At 48.7% G+C, this 8,022-nt stretch overlaps 1 long non-coding RNA gene across 4 annotated transcripts in view; it reads right to left on the reverse strand.

Moving 5' to 3' along the window:
- Positions 1 to 6,015, reverse strand: part of LOC108175928 (uncharacterized) — a 28,799-nt gene extending 22,784 nt beyond the window's left edge. For 3 of the 4 annotated variants that reach the window (XR_011385926.1, XR_011385924.1, XR_011385925.1), the window contains exons 1-4: positions 5,868 to 6,015; positions 5,240 to 5,337; positions 3,880 to 3,952; positions 3,345 to 3,452 (exon numbers count right to left, since the gene is read on the reverse strand). This is a non-coding gene — a long non-coding RNA (uncharacterized lncRNA). Of the gene's footprint in view, positions 1 to 1,220; positions 2,870 to 3,344; positions 3,453 to 3,879; positions 3,953 to 5,239; positions 5,338 to 5,867 lie in introns of those variants that run through there. The other variant, XR_011385927.1, reaches the window with a different exon arrangement.
- Between the last annotated feature and the right edge of the window lie 2,007 nt (positions 6,016 to 8,022).

An 8,022-nucleotide genomic window follows, 5' to 3' on the forward strand; every position in this document is an offset into this window, starting at 1 on the left:
ACCAGTCCAACAACTGAAGTAGCAGCTCCTTTGCCTTACAAGATCTCTGTGTGGCCCTTTGCAGTCAAACTCTTTGAACTCCAGTGGCCGCTGACAGCCATTCATTCGTGCGTTCTCCATCTCTATTTGGCCTTTTCCCAGAATGTCCTGTGAGTTTAATCTTAGCATGTAGACTTTAGGGTATGGATTCTTTCTCTTAGAAAAATGTACCTGAAATTTAGCCCAGTCAGCACATGACTTCACGGCTTGTTACTCTTTCTCACTGAATCCTGTTCCTCATTATGGATCTGATATAGTTTGCGTATTCATCCCTCATGAAGATCATCCAGTTTACAGTTTTTAGTGATTGTGAATAAGACAGTGAGCATGGCAAGGGGTTTTTATGTGTGCTTGTTTTCCAGGTCAATTGAATACATAGAGATACACATTTGGAGTCTGATGCTGTGTGTGTACTTTTGGAAGAAACTGTCAGATTATCTTACAGGTTCCTGTTCTGCTTTGAATTCCTTTCTTCAGTAAATGCGTGTTCCTGTTACTCCACATTCCTGTCAACATTTCCTATTAGCAGTTCTGTTTGATTTTACGCAAATAGACTTGCAGTGGTATTTCATCATGTTGTTAACACTCAGTATACTATTTTTGTGTGCTTATTGGAGATAGTGTCCTATTATATACGGTGCCAGTTGCGGGGTGGAGGGGTCACCTTTTTGCTCATTAAAAATTTTTAGGTTTCATTTATTTATGTGAGAGGTAGAGTTACAGACAGAGAAGGGGAGAGACAGAGAGAAAGATCTTCCACCCATTGGTTCACTCCACAAATGCCTCAATGGCCAGAACTAAGTCGATCCAAAGCCAGGAGCCAGGAGCTTCTTCCGGGTCTCCCACATGGGTGCAGGGGCTCAAGCACTTGGGCCATCTTCTACTGCTTTCCCAGGCCATAGCAGAGAGCTGGATTGGAAGAGGAGCAGCCAGGACACCACTAGTGCCAATTGGGGATTCTGGCGCTACAGGCAGAGGTTTAGCCTACTGAGCTACAGTGCCGGCCCCTCTGGATTAAATTTTAAGTGTTCAGTGTATAATCAGGAACAAGTCCTTCATTAGCTGTATGTTTTGTAAATATTTTCTCCTGATGCTGGCACTGTAGAGTAGCGAGTAAAGCCGCTGCCTGAAGGACGGGCCTCCCGTATGGGCTCCGGTTCGAGTCCAGGCTGCTTCTTTCCTGAAGCAGTAGAAGATGGCCCAAGTCCTTGGGTCCCTGCACCCACGTGGGAGACCCCGAGGAAGCTCCTGGCTCCTGGCTTCGGATCAGAGCATCTCCAGCCATTGCAGCCATCTGGGGAGTGAACCAGCAGATGGAAGACTTCTGTCTCTCTCTGCCTCTGTCTCCCTGTAACTCCACCTTTCAAATAAATAAATCCTTAAAAAATATACAATTTTCTCCCACTCCCTAATCATAACCCATTCTCTAGCTTTTTACTTCATTCTCTTTACAATATATTGGGCAGAATAAAAGTGTTGAAGTTCCACTGATCAATTTTTTTTCTGTCATTCTTGGAATATGCTTTTGCATTTTGCAAAAACTCAACATGAAATCAAAGTACATATCCTTCTGTATATTTATGGAATATTTATGATTTCATAGTTAATTAGATCTGTGGTCCATTTTAAATCAGTTCTGTAGAGGTATGTATTGAGAACTTTGTGCTTTGCTTTGCATAGGGGTGCCAGATTGTTTCAGTATCATTTGTTAAAATGAGTAACCTGGATCCAGTGAGTTCTGTTGGGCCCTTGGTCAAAGATCACTTAAATTGGAGAACCAGTTTCTCCATTTTCTCCCACAGAGCTATACATCTGTCATTTTTTAACACAGCCATGTCTTCCTTACTGTACTTGTATAGTAGAAGAATCTAAAAAGAATAGTTTGAGTTTCTCAGCATATCTCTTCTGCATAAGCATCGTTTTGGCTGTTCTAGACCCTTTGCTTTCTGTGTCCATTCCAGAATCAGCTTGGCATTGTCTACTGAAAAGCTTGCTGAGACCTGGACTGGTTTTGGGTTGAATCCACTCGACAGAGTGGGCAAAGCTGATAGTAGTACTGGGCCTTCTTAACCATGAAACATAGTCCAACTCTGCATTTATTTATATCTTTTATATCTGTTATGAGTGATTTGTAATTTTCTGCGAACTGATGCCCTAACATTTTGTTGAATTTATAACTCAGTGTGGCCTTTTTAGTGGCACAATGGGAATTGTCATTATTTAAGGCATTTTTGAAAGTTTTTACTTTACGTGTTTAATACTAGCTCCTCTACAGAGAAGCTCCACATTCTGATGGAATGTAGTTAGAGACTGGAAGGCAGTTAGGTAGATATGAATACTGACTGGATATTGTAGACTTCCAGCAATATTTGAAGGGTGATGATGCTCATGTTTAAAAAACAATTCTAAATTACTAATGCACACTGAGATATCTACAAATGCATTTGGCTTTGTTTAAGTTATTTTCCACTGGGGGAGTGGCTGTGTGAGGCGGGACGGGAGACTGCTTCAGATACCTGTAGGAACTATGAGGATGGAATTTTTTGGTTTGGTACACTATTCATTCCTGATTGTTGAGATACATTGGCATAGTCAAAATAAAAAGTAAAAAAGGCAGAAATATGAGATCACAAATAGTAAAATAGGGCATAATTTGGATGGCCCTCACCCTCAACTCATTCCATGCATATCGTAGTCCAACCTGATTTTGCTCCCAGCTAGCTCTTGGTTGGCATTGACCCCTCACTCTGCACTCTAGCCCTTCTCACAACCTCCAGGTGGCTGAGATTTCCCATGACCTCATCTCTCCAAGCTCTGCTCTCCAGGCCACCTGTTAAAGTACAAGGATAGGCCGGCGCTGTGGCTCACTAGGCTAATCCTTCACCTGCGGCGCCGGCACTCCAGGTTCTAGTCCCGGTTGGGGCTCCAGTTCTGTGCCAGTTGCTCCTCTTCCAGTCCAGCTCTCTGCTGTGGCCCCAGGAGTGCAGTGGAGGATGGCCCAAGTGCTTGGACCCTGCACCCGCATGGGAGACCAGGGGGAAGCCCCTGACTCCTATCTTCAGATTGGCACAGCGCGCCGGCCGTAGCAGCCATTTGGGGAGTAGACCAACAGATGGAAGACCTTTCTCTCTGTCTCTCTTTCTCACTAACTTTGCCTGTCAAAAAAAAAATACTACAAGGATAACCCTGTCTCTCTAGGCCTGGCCATCCCTTGGGCTGCACTTTACAACAGGTGGGAGACTTTGGCTGTGATAATGTCTGGCTTGTTAGTGCTACCTGTGTGAGAGCAGGTAGAGGGCTCGTACCTGGTATTTTCCTGGACTCTCGGTCTTTATCTTGTTCATGTCTAGCAGCAGTGTTGACTTCTTCCCCCACACCTGGGCAGTGATCCCCATGTCTGTTTTGTGACACAGCTACAGGAAAGGAGAGGCTTGGGTGAGACAAGACCCCAGGGATGGAACAGGATGGGGTGGAGAACAGCCTGAGGTGCTTGGAACATGGAAGCCCTGGGCTCCATGGTGTCTTGGGAGAGGCTGGCTCTGCCTGGGCTCTGGCCTCATTACCCACAGTTCTCAGGAGGCGTGGGCTTCATTCCCAGTAGATTCACCCTTTTGGAGCACCAAGATGCCTCCCAACCTTGGACCTAGTGGTGACCCAAATAGTGACATCAGTTTCCCTCCCTAGAAGATGACCATGCAATGGATGGACAGGAAGACTTTAGGGTGAGAACACTTACCTCCAGCCATCTGAGAATCAGCAGCGTACTGCCTTGGAAATATGCACTGCTTGTACCAAGCATGCAGGAAGTTGTCATAAAGGGGCCCTCAACCTCCTCCTTACCTTGCTATTACTCTGATATTTCCTCCAGTTCTTCAGCATCTTTAGGCATTTCTAGAGTGTGTGAGTCTCGTGGCTGGGAAAGGAGAGGAGATGGTATGAGTCCAGTTGCTGGCCTTTCTGCAGTGGCCCTTGGAGGCAGCATAGGAGCCCTAACATGACTGAACTTAAAGGAGTCAGACCCTGAGGCCCTAGATCTTCTAATTGGGTGAGTGTCTGTTGCCTCGTCTCCAAGGCAGAAAAGGCCAGCAGGACCCTCCTTGTGTGTGTGTTGGGGGGGCGGGGCTGGACTTGCCATCTGCTGCCTTTCCTGGGCAGAAGTCATCACCCTTTGCTAGAGCTTAGTGAGGACTGTTCTGAGAAGGGCTGTGCTGCCCAGGAGTAGGTGGGCTCTGCCCTCAGCAGCTGTTGCCTGAAGACCTTGACCTGAAGTGACAGGGTCTGGGTGCCTAGCCTGAGAACTGTTTGCTGCTGAGAGCCTTCACCCAGGCGCCCACCCATCCTGGTGCCTCCACATCCCTTAAAGGAAGCCCCCTTGTCTACCTGCTTGTCCTATGTGCTTGAAACGCACCGTGCCCCTTCCTTGTCGGCCCCAGAATCTGTGACAGTGACCACACAGGCTGTGGCCAATCCTTTCCTCTGTGTCCTGTCAGCTGCTCAGGCAAGATACCTCCCCCCTCCCCTACGTGGCTTGCAATACGTAAGTCAACCATCAATAAAGGTGGGTTTTTGATACATTTCCAGAACAATCCCCTGGGGCACTGTTCCAGGTGCTCTGCTGAGCCCACCTCCTAGTCTCTGTGCTTCTGTGCAGTCCTGGGATGATGATGTGAACAGATTCAAGTCCTGCCTCCTCCACCACAAGTCCTCCTCCCAGCACGGAACCAAGGGCAATTAGGTCACTGTGAACTGCAAACCCGCTTGTCCTCCTCTCCCTGGGAGGGGTCCCTGGGTAGCTTCTCAGCCCCTGATGCCCCAGCCATGGCTCCTCCTAGGAGCCTTCTATAAGAGGCCTTTAGCCCAACCATGTGGGACCCAGGGATCTGCTGGACACCTGCCCACAGCCCAGGCAAGGTGCCCCTCACCCCATGGCTACATGCTCTGGAATGTTGCTGAACTGGGCTGGCTCCACCAGCGACAGGGAGGACCTGCAGGCTGCCCCCTGCCCTTGGGAATCCCTGAGCTCTCAGCACCTGCTGTACCTCAACTCTGTCCCTACCAGCCCCCTGAGTTGCTTGTGAGTCACTCAGCTTTGGCCTAATGCCAAATGGGTGGGGGAGGCCTGGTGAGAGGCCATGGACATCAGGGACTGGTGGAACCAGGGCAGCCCCTTGGGGTTCTGTGAAGCAGATCTCCAACTCACCGATATGCAGCCTCCAGTTCTGTAACTGCTCACACTCAGCAGTGATGTGTGCTGCTTCCTGGACCAGCAAGACCTCCAGGTCCCACAGCTCTTTGAAGCTGAAAGGCAAAAATCCCACCATGACACAACCTCAAAGAACCACAGGGAACTGCTCCCCACAGCTCCTGTCCATCAGATCAGAGGAGGTGTCAGCCCCACAGGCAGTGAATGCCTGAAGTCCAGGTCCCAGAATGGTGAACTGTGCAGAGGACAGGGACATGGATAGCCCCACCCCACTTCCCTAGGATGGTCATTCTTCATCCTCCTTTGCCATCCAGCTTTCCTCCCATGACCATCACTGCACCTGTGCAGAAGGCTCCCACCCCACTCCCACCTGTGGGAACCACATGCCCGGTGGGTTCACAGATGGGCTCACCCCACACCCGAATTGAGTGTTCTGCATAGTGCCTGCCCAGACATCCGTGTCCTGACACAGGCTCACACCCAGGGCACACAGGCACCCATGTTCCAGGGTCACTCTGAGGAAGCAGCGACATGACTGTATCCACGCTCAGCACACAATGGGCATCACTGAAGACTCAGCCAGCATCACCCTCAGCAGCAGCCCAGAGAGCCCAGGGCCACACACCTGGAAGCAAATGTCCTCAAGTCAGCAGGACATGCAGAGCTGGATCCATCGAGCTCTGCCAAACATGCCTCCTGTCTAGAAAATGAACCCCAGGTCCGTCAGTTACTGGACACATGGAAAGAGGGGGTTCTGGGTTACTGGAAACACTGGTGGCCTCTAACTGCCACAGAACATGGAAAGAGAGGGTTCTGGGTAATGGTAGCTTTGTGGAGTTCTACCAGTCCTGTCCCAGTGGTGCCCTCCCAGCTCAGGAGGGATGAGTGTCAGCCTCCTCATCCTCAGAATAAGCACAACCCTATACTGGGGGCTTCTGTGGTCTTTGCAGGGCTGAGGAAAGAGGGAAGAACTGTGGCAAATGTGCCATGACCTAGCTCTGCCACCACCTTCTGTCAGCTGCTCGATAAATCCCAGCCTTCTGCAGGGCTCTCTACCTGTAACCTGTCCTCTTCCTCCAATACACCTCTGTTTTGAACCAATGTTTTATTATTATTAATTATTATTGTTTTATTTGCAAATAAGTGCAACGAGAAAAAGAAGGAGAGAGATTTTTCTAACCTCTGGTTTACTCCTCAAATGGCTGCAACAGCTAGGTCTCAGCCAGGCGTTCTGTACTCTTACATGGGTGGCAGGGACTCGAGAACGTGGGTCATCCTCTGCTACCTTCCCATCACATTAGCTGGGAGCCGAACTGGAAGAGGAGCAGCCAGGATTCAAACCAGCCCTCCAGTATGGGATGCCCATTTCCCAAGCAGTAGTTTAATCTGCTATGCCGTTGCTACTCCTTGTAACAACTTTCAAAGCCTTGGCATTTTGAATTTTAGTTAGTGCAGTGGGTTCCCCCCCACACACCTCACCCAGCTCCCTGAGTTCAGTCTGTGCCTGCCCCTGCAGTAAGCAGGACTCCCCAGGCTACAAACTTCTGACACAGGACAGGTCTCAGCCCTGCTGATCCATTCTGTGTCCTCCCACTCTGCTCCTGTCCTGTTCCTCTGTGGTGCTGTCAGCACTGATCATCAGAGAGTTTTCCCGGGATGACAGAGAAGGGAGCAGATGGCCGAGCATGGCCTTCCTTCTTTGTGTCCTGTGTCGGCCCCACCTAGTCTGTCTGTGGGAGGAACAAGGCCCCTGCCCTGGGTGCAGGTAAGTGGTTGAGAGATGAAACACTGATTTCAGCACCGATACTGGACACACATGCAAGTAATACTGAAGCCAATGCTGCCAACAAGGAAGTGTGGGGGAGGGGCAGGAGCACCCGGGAGAGCTAGGTACTGGGGAGACTACCAGGGAATGCTAGGTATCCCTGTCACCAGTAGCAGCTCAGGCTCCTCTAATGCCATGCTTCTCCAGATCACCTCTGGCCCCTGCAGAAGTGTGATGGGCCTGGTGGGTTTCGTCCAGCTTTGTGGGCTTGCTCCTGCTGCATTCCAGCAGCCTCTGCTCTTCCCAACAAAGCAGAGCCTGAACTTCACTCCCCTGTGGAGTGAGCATGTGTGTTTGTGTGTCTGTCTGTCTGTGTAAGCATATATGTATGTCCTAGCTGTGTGGGTTCTGCTCCAGCTGGGCCTGGCTGCTCCACACATGAGCATACAAGTCCTTTCACTGTCACCAGTGGCATGAGTCTGGCATCAGAGTTGCTGTGGGAAACCATGAGGGAAATGGCACAAAGCCAATAGAATAAGGAAGCCGGTATAAAGCCAAAATATAAATATAAGTAAAATGAGGACTGTAAATGGTGAGTTGAAGCAGTATAGATAAAAAAAAAAGGGATATCTGGTTACAGTTATTCTTGAATCAAGCATAAAACCAAGAGTGTAACTTGGTAAATGTATACATATACCCAAAAGAAAATGTAACACATAAAATAAAAATTAAAAAACAGAATGGTGGGCTAGTATGGGAAAACAGGTTCCTAGCAACAGAACCAGTTTTATTCAGTTTGTGGCAGCCAAAACCAGCCAGTGAACAGTTGTCTAGCATTTATCTTTTTTTAAAGAAGTACCCCAGGCAAATCCATTCTTAATAACTGAGTTCCCTTTGTACTAAAAAGGCTTAAATTTACTATTCCCTCATCAATATATCATAAGTGGAGGTGTTCTCTACCTTTTTAAGATTAAAATATCAGATGGAAACTTTTTTCTGTATTAAGGTACGTGAT

This window comes from Oryctolagus cuniculus, unplaced genomic scaffold, assembly GCF_964237555.1.
Source record: "Oryctolagus cuniculus unplaced genomic scaffold, mOryCun1.1 SCAFFOLD_139, whole genome shotgun sequence".
Taxonomy (NCBI): Eukaryota; Metazoa; Chordata; class Mammalia; order Lagomorpha; family Leporidae; genus Oryctolagus; species Oryctolagus cuniculus.